The following is a 12,621-nucleotide window of genomic DNA, read 5'->3' as shown; positions in this document are numbered from 1 at the left end:
TGCTTTATTCAAGATGGAGTTAGTCGTACAGTCAATGTGAATAGAGTGGTGTTAGTGGAATGACAGATGGTCATGATATAAACGAGGGGCGCATCAATGTGGATGCATGGATTGCAGAGATTGTAATTCTCAACACGCCCGCTCAAGAGCTGCAATCTAGAACTCCGATGCTCGACCGCAGCTTCAGGAACGCCGGTGCAGGAAGACCTTTGGTAAGCATGTCCGCCTGCTGTTCCGCTGATGGTACATATTCGATTTTGATACTTCCGTTCTGTACCAGATCCCGCACGTAGAAGTACTTAACGTCGATGTGCTTAAGCCTTCCAGTATCCTTGGGATTGGACACTATCTTCATTGTAGATTGGTTATCCTCTCTAAACAGTACAGGGTTGTCCGAGCTACGTCCAAGTTCCTTCAGCACTCGTACCAACCACTGGCTATGGCACGCTGCAGCACACAGAGCAACGAGTTCGGCCTCCGTAGACGAGAGCGATACGGTGGGTTGCTTCCTCGCGAACCAGCATACAGTTGCGCCGAAGACCTTGAATACCGCTCCGGAAATAGAGCGACGATCCGTAATATCGTTTCCCCAGTCCGCGTCCGAGAAAACTTCTAGCAACTGTCCTTCGTTATCCGCTCGGTACACAAGTCCAACGTCCAAGGTTCCCTTAATGTACCTTAACACTCTTCGCAAGTGAATCCAGTGTTCTTCGTTGAAGCATGTTTGAAACTGACTAAAGTAGTTTGCCGCTGCAGCCAGATCCGGCCTCGATGTCATCGAAACGTACATGATACAGCCCACGAGCTCACGGTAGGGCTTATCAATTCGCTTGGCTTCATCGCCTTTTTCGAGTCGCAGCCTGTGCTCCATTGGCGTGGAGACAGGACGACAGTCCTCCATGCCGAAACGAGTCAGCAGACTCTCCAAATAGCTTCTCTGACTTATGCGCATAACCTTCTTCTCAATGTCGCGTTCTATCTTCATCCCGAGGAAACACTTGACCGGACCCACGTCGGTCATCTCGAATTCCCTGGACAATGCTTGCTTTATCTCCAGGACGATCTTCTCCGAAGGACTCACCAGTAGAACATCGTCGACATACAATATCAGGATCACTTGATTCTTCCCTGTTCCTCGGATGTACAGGCAAAGGTCGTTTGCACTGCGCTTGAAGCCTAACTTCTCCATGAATGAATGGAACCGATCGTTCCATGTTCTGGACGCCTGTTTAAGGCCATAAATAGACTTGTGGAGACGACACACAAGACCATCCTTACGGCTGCATCCCTCAGGCTGTTGCATGTAAAGTTCCTCTGACAACGTTCCGTTAAGGAACGCCGTCTTGACATCCATCTGATGTACGGCCATTCCCTCCTTGTTCGCCAACGCCAAAACAGCACGCAACGTATCCAGTCGGGCCACCGGCGAGTATGTCTCCTCATAATCGAATCCACGTCGTTGGCTGAAGCCTCTTGCCACGAGCCGAGCCTTGTAGCGCGGTGGCTGTCCATCTTCCGCTCGTTTGATCTTAAAGATCCATTTGCAAGAAATCGCGTTCCGACCCGCCGGCAGCTTGACCAGACTCCACGTTTTGTTTTTCACCTGTGAATCGATCTCGTCGTGCATGGCATGCTGCCATTGCGGCCAGTCGTCTCTCTTCCGCATTTCAGCCACCGATTCCGGCAAGTCTTCCACATATCCCAATGCGTTCAGTGCGAAACTGGCATAATCCACCTCATAATCCTTGTGCCAGGTAGGCTTACTACGATTACGAGTTGGCCTTCCGTTGGGAACAACCACAGGTTGCTCGGCCTCTTCACTTTCTTCGCCATCACTTCCGGTTGCATAGTTTTCTTCGGGCTCACTGCCAGCATCACTCACTAAATCTTCACCGTCGTTTTCCTCAAAGTCATTGTCTATCGGACGGATTCGGATCACTGACACTTCACTTTTCGGCTTCTTCTTTGTACCGCTTCCAGCCTCGAACGATTCCACGAAATCGACGTCTCGAGCAGCTACTATCGTGTTGGTCTCCGGATTCCAAACACGATATCCGTTCGGCGAATATCCGACCAGCACACCCTTCCATGCTTTGGCGTCCAGCTTCCTGCGCCGTTCTGCCGGCACATGTACAAATACGGTGGACCCAAATACGCGAAGTCGAGAGACATCCGGCTTCTTGCCCTCCCAACGTTCCGAAGGAGTAACGTCTTCGTCGATTGCACCCGTTGGACACCTGTTTACAAGGAATGCGGCGGTCTGCACAGCCTGTACCCAGAACGACTTGTCGATCTTCGAATCCTCCAACATCGCTCTAGCTCGCTCGACAACGGTACGGTTCATCCTCTCACTAGTACCGTTCTGCTCCAGCGTATAGGGAACCGTCCAATCGATTTGGATTCCCTTCTCACGGCAGAAAGATTCGAACGCTTTGTTCCGGTATTCCCCCCCATTATCACACTTGAGACGGGAAATCCGAACCCCAAACTTCGCGGTTACCAAAGCCTCGTAGTATTGGAACCACTCAAGAACTTCGCTCTTCGACTTCATCGGGAAAATCATAACGAAATGCGACCAATCGTCTATGAACGTTACAAAATACTGTTCACCGCCGCGACCGATCGGTGTTACGGGGCCGCACACGTCGGAATGGATGACCTCCAACACTCGCGACGAACGCTTGCCTTCGCGCACGGAAAAAGGCTTTCGGGTTTGTTTACCCACTACGCAAGGTTCACAATTGATTTCACTTCGGTCCAGGTTTTTACCGGGCGACATCCCAACGACCATTCCCTTACCGATCAGCTGTTCCAGTTGGTGCATGTTCAGATGCCCGAATCTACGATGCCACAGTTCAAGTTCTTTCGTAATTCGTCCGCACGTCAACATCGACTTCCCAGCACAGTCACCGATCGAATAAAAGTCTAGTTCGTACAACTTGCCGTTACGTACACCGGTTGCCACTACCCTCGAACCCTCGAAAATCTTCACTTTACCATCTCCGAAAAGCACTTTCATTCCCTTTCGCTCAACGTTCAGTACAGAGAATAGATTGAATCGCAAAGAAGGCACATATAATACATTATCAATAGTACATGGAACGGACTCACCATCTACGACGGATACCAGTCGTACAGTCCCGGAATGACGCGCCACGATCGATTCACCGTCCTTGGCTACGGCAATCTCGATCGGCGTCTCGAGTGGTCGCAATTCGTCGAACAGATCCGCATCCTTCACAAGATGATCTGAGGAACCGGAATCTATAAACCACTGCACTCGTTGTCGATCCGGAATAGTGTCCCCGTTGTTCAACACCAGGAACGAAACACCTTTTCCGTCTGCCATGTTCGCCTTCGATCGATTCTTCTCTTTTTCGTTCACTTTTTGCTGTTTCTTCGGGCACTCGGACAGTTTGTGTCCTTCTTGCTGACAGCCATAACACTTCAGGGGTTTCTTCTTGTTTCCCTTCTTCTTTTGTCCAGCGAACGCTGCACCATCCGAACGCGACGACGAAACCGATTCCGCACTAACACCCTTTTGTTTAATTTCTTCGTCCAGAAGACGGCACTTCACAAATTCTAACGACAATGCATCTTCCGGCATCGTTTCCAACGCCGTCACCACCGTGGAGAAACTCGGACCGAGCGTGATCAGCAGATGGCATATCACGTCAACATCATCGATCACCGCGCCCGTGTTTCGATACTCGCGCACTAGACGGTCGAACTGGAGAAAATGGTCCTGCAGAGAACCAGACTGGAACCGCAACGAAAGCATTTTCCTTTTCAGGTGCATTCTGCTGGCGATACTTTTTCGCTCGAACACACGAACCAAAGCGTCCCAAATTTGCTTCGGGGTGTTTTTCTCCTGCACGTACTCCAGTTGCGTATCGTGTATGCGAGAAATCAAAAGAGATTTACACTTTCTGTCTTTCTTCGCTCGCTTCTCACGTTTCACTTGCTTCTCGCGCTTCACGTCAACACTATCGCCCGCTTCATCCAACAGCTCTGGTACTTCCCCCGCCTCCGTTTCCACACACTCAAGCAGCTCGTGCTCCTCGAGCAGAACCCGCATGCGGAATTTCCATGCGGTGAAATTTCCCCCGTCGAAAAGCGGCAACAGAAAACGCTCGTTCTTGTCCTCCTCTGCCATTATCCACTTCACTTTTATCACTCCGCGACACTGGGCCAATAACCTAAAGTGATACGGCCAGAGGAATTTCGGAACAACGGTTAGAAACGCGATAAAACCGATTTAATTATTAGCGATCAAAATACACGTCAGCACATTTGCTTTATTCAAGATGGAGTTAGTCGTACAGTCAATGTGAATAGAGTGGTGTTAGTGGAATGACAGATGGTCATGATATAAACGAGGGGCGCATCAATGTGGATGCATGGATTGCAGAGATTGTAATTCTCAACAGATAAAAGGATCCGTGTCCCGACGAGCTACAGCGGCTACAACGATTGAGCAAAGGAGATGCTACCGGATCACCGGATTCATAGTTACCCCCAACTCCGAGTTGCGTATCGGAACAACAGAAGCAGCTTCAGGAGTCAAACCGCCTGAAGAGTTTATTTTTGCCGCATTGCTGCGATGCTGTAAAAATATTGGACTGACCGGGCGCTGCAGAAATGCTGGACGCACTCCGTCGGAGTGAAAGGAATTAGCTGGAACCACGATTAATGTGTCACAATGGTAACTGACATCCCTTCAGCAGATTAATTAAGAATGTCTGTAGGGATTTTTTAAAGAATTTCTGCAATATCTACTAGAAATCCTGCGAAAGCTACTGCCAAGATTTCTTGCTTCAGGAGTTCCATCTGAAAATCCTACAGAAAGGCATTGCCGGACAACTTTTACCAGAATTACCTTAAAGATCCCTCCCGAAGAACGCTGGGGATTTCTTCAAAAATTACATGTAAAAATTCTTCTATGAATTGCCTTGTGGGATTCCGCCAGATATTGCATTTGGGAATTCCATCAGGGTAGAATTCTCTAAGGGTATTCAACCACAAATTCTCTGGGCATTTTACAAGAAATTCTCTCTGAGGATTCTTCCTAGGAGTTTCCTCTTGGATTTCTACAGGAGTTCCCACCGGGGATTCCACCAGGCAACGGCGTTGCCAGCTTTTTATTTTTCTTGCTCACTCTCCTGACCAACACGAGAAATACCTAGCGGGATGAAACCAGGGGCGAATGGCCCATCTCTCCATTCTTCTATTTCTCATGTTTGTTTAGGGAAGTAATCAAGAAATGAAAAAAGCTGACTGAGCCGTTGCCACCAGGAAATTCCCACCAAAGATTCCACCAGCAGTTCCCACCGGAAATTCCTCCCGCAACTCATCCGGGAATTCCTCTTGGAATTCCACCAAGAGTAGCTCCAAGATTCCTGGAATTCCTCCAGGAGCTCCTCCGGGAAAACTTCCAGGAGATTCTTCGGGAATTCCTACAGAAGTTCCTCCGGGAATTCCAAACAAAATCCGGGAATTTCTCCAGAAGTTCCTCAGGGAATTCCTCTAGGAGTTCCTCCAGGAATTTCTCTAGGAGGTACTCCGGGAATTCTTCCAGAAGTTCCTTCGGGGATTCCTCCGGGAATTCCTTTGGAAGTTCCTGCGGGAATTCCTCCAAGAGTTCTTTCGGGAATCCTTCCAGGAGTTACTTCAGGGTTTCGGAAATTCATCCAGAAGTTCCTCCAGAATTCCTGGTATTCCTCCAGGAGTTTCTCCGGGAAAACTTTCAGGAGATTCTCCGGGAATTCCTCCAGGAGTTCCTCCGGGAATTTCTCTAGGAGGTACTACGGGAATTTTTCCAGAAGTTCCTTCGGGGATCCCTCCAGGAGTTCCTCCGGGAATTTCTTTGGAAATTCCTCCGAGAATTCCTCCAGCAGCTCATCCGGGAATTCCTCTGGGAATCCTTCCAGAAGTTACTCCAGGATTCGTGGTATTCCTCCAGGAGTATCTCTGGAAATTCCTCCAGGAGTTCCTCCGGGAAAACTTCCAGAAGATTCTCCGGGAACTCCTACAGAAGTTCCTCCAGGAATTCCTTACAATATTCCTACAGGAGTTCCTCCGGGAATTCCTCCAGAAGTTCCTCAAGGAATTCCTCCAGGAGTTTCTCCTAAAATTTCTCCAAAAGTCACTCAGGGATTCCTCCCTGGAGTTCCTCCAAGAAATCCTTCAAGAGTTCTTCCAGGAATCCTTCCAAGAGTTACTTTAGGATTTCTGAAAATCATCCAGAAATTCCTCCAGGATTTCTGGTATTCCTCCAAGAGGCTCTCTGGGAATTCCTCCAGGAGTTCCTCCGGGAAAACTTCAAGGAGATTCTCCGGGAATTCCCACAGAAGTTCCTCCGGGAATTCCTAACAAAATTTCCTCAGGAGTTCCTCCGGGAATTCCTACAGAAGTTCCTCAGGGAATTCCTCTAGGAGTTCTTCAGGGAATTTCTCTAGGAGGTACTCCGGGAATTCCTCCAGAAGTTCCTTCGGGGATTTCTCCAGGAGTTCCTCCGGGAATCCTTCCAGAAGTAACTCTAAGATTCCTGGCATTCCTCCAGGAGTTCCTCCGGGAATTCCTCCAAGAGTTCTTCCGGGAATCCTTCCAGGAAATACTTCAGGATTTCTGAAATTCATCCAGAAGTTCCTCCAGGATTCCTGGTATTCCTCCAGGAGTTTCTCCGGGAAAACTTCCAGAAGTTCCTCCAAGAATTCCTAACAAAATTCCTACAGGAGTTCCTCCGGGAGTTTCTCAGGAAATTCCTCCAGAAGTTCCTCCGGGAATTTCTCTAGGAGGTACTCCGGGAATTTCTCTAGGAGGTACTCCGGGAATTCCTCCAGAAGTTCTTTCGGGGATTCCTCCAGGAGTTCCTCCGGGAATTCCTTTGGAAGTTCCTCCGGCAATTCCTCCAAGAGTTCCTCCGGAAATTCCTCCAAGAGTTCCTCCGGGAATTCTTCCAGAAGTTACTCCAGGATTCCTGGTATTCTTCCAGGAGTTTCTCTGGGAATTCCTCCTGGAGTTCCTCCGGCAAAACTTCCAGGAGATTCTCCGGGAATTCCCGCAGAAGTTCCTCCGGGAATTCCTAAAAAAATCCCAAAGGGGTTCCTCCGGGAGTTTCTCCGGAAATTCCTCCAGAAATTCCTCAGGGAATTCCTCTAGAAGTTCCTCCGGGAATTTCTCTAGGAGGTACTCCGGGAATTTCTCTAGGAGGTACTCCGAGAATTCCTCCAGAAGTTCCTTCGGAGATTTCTCCAGGAGTTCCTCCGGGAATTCCTTTGGAAGTTCCTCCGGGAATTTTTCCAAGAGTTCCTCCGAGAATTCCTCCAAGAGTTCCTCCGGGAATTCTTCCAGAAGTTACTCCAGGATTCCTGGCATTCATCAAGGAGTTTCTCCTAAAATTTCTCCAAAAATCACTCCGGGATTCCTCCCAGGAGTTACTCCGGGAATTCCTCCAAGATTTTTTTTTCCGGGAACACTTCCAGGAGTTACTTCAGGATTTCTGAAATTCATCCAAAAGTTTCTCCAGGATTCCTGGTATTCCTCCAGGAGTTTTTTCGGAAATTTCTTTAAATATCACTCCGGGATTCCTCCCAGGAGTTGCTCCGGGAATTCCTACAGAAGTTCCTTCTGGAACTCCTCCCAGGAGTTCCTCAGGGAATTCCTCCGGGAGCTGCTCCAGGACTTACTCCGGGAATTCTTTCAGGAACTCCTCCGGGAATTCCTTCAGGAGTTTCTCCGGGAATTCCTCCAGTAGTTATCCCAGAATTCCTGGTATTCCTCCAGGAGTTTATCCGGGAATTTCTTCAAAAGTCACTCCGGGATTCCTACCAGGAGTTCCTCCGGGAATTCCTACAGAAGTTTCTCCGAGAATCCTTCCAAGAGTTACTCCAGGATTCCTGAAATTCATCCAGAATTTCCTACAGGATTCCTGGAATTTCTCAAGGAGTTCCTCCGCGAATTCCTACAGAAGTTCCTCTGGGAATTCCTCCAGAAGTTCTTCCGGGAATTCCTCTGGAAGTTCATCCGGCAATTACTTCAGGAGTTCCTCCGGGAATTTCTTCAGAACCTCCTCCGGAAATTCCTTCAGGAGTTTCTCCGGGAATTCCAACAGAAGATCCTCCGGGAATTCCTCAAGAAGTTCCCCAGGGAATTCCTCCAGGAGTTGTACCGGGAATTTTTCCAGAAATTCCTCTAAGAGTTTCTCTGGGAATTACTCCAGGAATTCTTCCGGGAAAAATCCAGGAGTTCCTCCTAAAATTGCTCCAAAAGTCACTCCAGGATTTCTTCCAGGATTTCATCCAGGGATTCTTCTAAAGTTTTTCCGGGAATTCCTACAGGTGAGTTCTTTGGGGAATACCTCCAGGAATTTATCCGAAAATTTCTACAGGAGTGTCTCCTGGAACTCCTCCAGAAGTTCCTAAGATGATTTTTCCAGGCATGCTTAAGAGAACTCCTTCAGGAGCTTCTCAGGGAATTCCTTCAAGAGTTCCTTCGGAAATTTCTCCATGAGTTCCTCCGAGAATTCAGAAAACTCTTTGAGGAACATCCAGTCCTTCAGGAATTCCTCCAGGAGTTTCTCCGGGAATTTCTCTAGGAGTTTCTAAGAGGATTCTTTCGGGCATTCTTAAGAGAATGCCTTCACAAGCTTCTCCGGGAATTCCTTCGGAAATTTCTCCAAAACTCTTAAAGGAACATCTGCTGGGATTGCCGGAGGATTTCTCCGAGGAACTTCATGAAGAAGTCCGTCAAGAACTCCTAGTGGAATTCTCGAATGAGCTCCTGGAGGAATTCCTGGAAGAACGCCTGAAAGAATTCCCGAAAATCTCCTTCCTTCCTTCCGAAATCCCCGAAAAACTCCTACAAGAATTCTTAGAGAAACTCCTGAATGGAAGAATTCCCGGAGAAACTCTTGGTGGTACTCCTGGAGGAACTTTTACAGGAATTCTGAAAGAATTCCCGGAGAAACCCCAAAATAAATCTCCGGAGTCACTCCTGGGAGGATTCCCGGAGACATTCCTGGAAGGAAACTGCTGCAGAAATCCACGGAGGAACTTCTGGAAGAATAACTGAAAAAAATCCTGGAGAACTTCCTGGAATTCTTGAAGGAATTCTTGCTGAAATCTCCGGAAGAACTTCTAGAGAAATTCTTGGAGAAACCCCTGTAAGAATCCCCGGAATAAAACTCTTGGAACAATTCCAGGAGGAACTCCTGGAGAAACTCGTGGAAGAATACCTGGAGGATCTTTAGTAAGAATTTTTGGAAGAACCCCTGGAGATTTGTTGGACGAACTCTTGGAGAATTCCTGGAAAAAATCTCGGAAGAAATCTTAGGAGAATTTCCGGAGAATTCCCTAAGGAACTCCTGTCTAAAGGAACTGCTAGAGGAATTCACGGAGGAATTACTGGAAAAACTCCTGGGGTATTCTCGGAAAAACCCCTAGAGGAATTGTCGAAGGAATTCCTGGAGAATTTCCTAGAGGGGTGCTACGTGCTAGAGCAGGTACTAGAGCAATTCCCAGAAGAACTGCTAAAAGAACTCCTGCAAGAATTCTCAAAGAAACTCCTGCAGAAATCTCAGGAGTAACTCCTGGAAAAATTTCTTCTGGGAGGAATTCTTGGAAGAATTCTCGATGAAACTCTTGCTCGTATTCTCGGCGAAACTACTGAAAGAATTTCCAAAGAAACCTTTAGAGGATGTCTAGAGAAAAACAAAATCAAAGAATCAAATCCTCGGAGTCAGCAGGAAGAATTATGAGAATATAAGAATTCCTGGAGAAACTTCTGGAAGAATTCTCAGAAGAACTCCTGAAAGAATTCCCTGAGATATTCCTAGAAGAATTCTCGAAGAAAATGCTCTGGGAATATCTCCTGAAAAAATGACGGAGGAACTCCTGGAAGAATTCCTGCAGAAATATTCGAAAGAACTTCTGGGCGAATTCTTGGAGAAACCACTGAAAGAATTCCCGGAACAACTCTTGGAGAAAATCCCGGAGGAACTCTTTGAGAATACCTGGAGAAACTCGTGGAAGATTTCTCGGAGGATCTTCTATAAGAATTGTGGAGCGGACCTGGTGTGGTGGTTAGAACACAATACTATCACACCTAGGACCTGGGATCGAATCCCACTCCCGACATACTCACAAAATGTGGGTTTTTCCTTTGGAAGGGAAGTAAAGTGTGGGTCCAGAGATGAACTAGCCTAGGGTTAAAAATCTCGTTAATACAGACAAAAAAAAAACTATAAGAATTCTTGAAGAAAACCTTGAAAAAAAAAACCCGGAGAAACCCCTGAAAGAATTCCCGGAGGAATTCCTGGGGAATTCTTGAAGGAACTTCTAGAGGAATTCCCGAAAGAACTCCTAGAGGAATTCCCGGAGGAACTCCTTGAGAATACCTGGAGAAACTCGTGGAAGATATCCCAGAGGATCTACTGTAAGAATTCCTAGTGGAAGGATCTGGTGAAATTCCCGGAGGAACTTCTAAAAGAATTCTCAAAGAAACTCCTGCAGAAATCTCCGAAGGAACTCCTGGAAATATTCTCCGGGGAACTCCTGGAAGAATTATCGGAGAAGTTCTTGGTGGTACTCCTGGAGGAATTTGCGGATCAACTTTTATAGAAACTCTCGAAAAAATCCCAAGGGAACTCCTGCAGAAATCTCCGGAAAAAACTCCTGGAAGAACTCTTGGAAGGATTCCCGGAGATATTCCTCGAAGAATTCTCAAGGAAACTGCTGAATTCGCCGGAGGAACTTCTGGAAGAACTCCCGGAGGAACTTTCAACTTTTTTCAAGAGTTTTTTTTTATGGAATTCTTCCAGAATATGTACGAAATCTCCCGAGTGGTTCTTACGGTACTCCTCCTGTTTCTTCGGAAATTCCCTAGGAAATTCCCTAAGAACTCCAGAAGAAATTTCCCAAAGAATTCTTGAAGAAATTTTCAAACAACTTCTGGAATAATTCTCGTAGAGTTCCTCGAGGAATGTTTGTAGAATGCTATATTCCCGGAAGGAACTCCTGGAAAAAATAGAAAAAAAAACATCCTGATGGATTCCCAGACGGAACTCCAGGTTAATTCCCAAAAGAGATGCCAGGTGCATTCCTGGAACGACCTCCCCAGTGGGAAAGCCTGGAAGAACTCAAACTGGGAACTCCTGAGAGAAATCCCAAGCCAGAACTCCTGAAAGAATCCCCAGCAGTACCTTCCAGAGGAATCCCTAGCGGGACTGGAATTCTTGGACGAATCATCAGAGGGAACTTCTACAGAAATTCTTGGTGGGAACCGTTGGTGAATTTCCGGAAGAAACTCCCCAGCGAGAACTCCAGGAGGCATTCTCAGCAAGAGCTCCTTGAAAAATCCCCAGCAAAACTCCTGAAGGAATCACCAGCGGGGATTCCTGGAGGAATACCCGGTGGGACCTTCTGGTGAAATTTTCAGCGGGATCTCTTGGAGGGATCCTCAGCGGGAACTCCTGAAGAAATCCCCAGCGCGATCTCCTGGAAGCATCCCCGGTGGGAGCTTCTGGAGATATCCTTGGTGGTAGTTCCTGTATTTACGGTGGGAGTGCTGGAGGATTCCTCTTTGTGGAAGTTCCCGGTTGTTTATTTCTAGAGGAGTTCCCGATGGAAACTCCTTGATAAATTCCCGGTGGGATCTTCTGGAACAATCTTCAGCGGGAACTCCTGGAGGAATCCCCATAGGGAAGTTCTGGAGGAATCCTCGGTGGGAACTCCTGGTGTATTTCCGAAAAAAAAAAACTGCTGGAGGACCTACTAGCGATAGTTCTTGGAAAAATCCCCAGCGGAAACTCCTTGAGGAATCCCCGGTGGGTGTTTCTGGAAGGATTTCACGATGGGAGTTGCTGGAATAATCCTCTGTGGAAGTTCCTGTAGATCATCCAAAAATCCTCTGGCAATTTTATGCACCACCAATAAACAAATAAATACTCCTGGGGAATTGTCCAGCATTCCTTACTGGGGTATCCTTCTGGGGAATTCTCTAGCAATTCCAACAGTATCTCCCGAGAATCGCTCCATTCAAGTATTTGCTGGCAATTTCTGCCACCACTGCTTCTTCCGCATAATATGTGTAAGAGTTATACATTCACAAAATATGCTCGTACCACAGACAAACAGACGTAACACTTCGAACATTTTTCGATTCAAATCATAGTCACGAAAACATATTCGCCCAATGCTAAAAGGCCTATGTTTGGCCGACCACCAACTAGGTGGCGGTAGTGAGCAAACGTCAAACTCGAACAAAAACGATGCGAGCGCCACGGTTGGGCAGTTGGCCAACTATCAAATTTTGAAAAAGACCGTTAGATCGGTGTACGATGTGAATTATCAGAGTGTTACGTCTGTTTGTCTGTGCTCGTACACTATTCTAGATGCGAAATGGCTATATTTTTTGGTTCGCCAAGGTCACTAGTAAACCTAGCTAAATTGCCATACAAAAAAAAAAAACTTTAACGTTAAACTTTAACGATTTTGTGGACGCAGGAGCAGATTTTGTGAATGTGTAACTCTTACACATTTTATGAGTGGTATTGAAACTATGCATTTATGAATAGGTCTTACACATTTTAGTGCTGAGCGGTTTTACCAGCGGCGTCATAGT

Source organism: Aedes albopictus, chromosome 1, assembly GCF_035046485.1.
Source record: "Aedes albopictus strain Foshan chromosome 1, AalbF5, whole genome shotgun sequence".
NCBI lineage: Eukaryota > Metazoa > Arthropoda > Insecta > Diptera > Culicidae > Aedes > Aedes albopictus.
Note: the sequence above shows the minus strand (reverse complement) of the source record.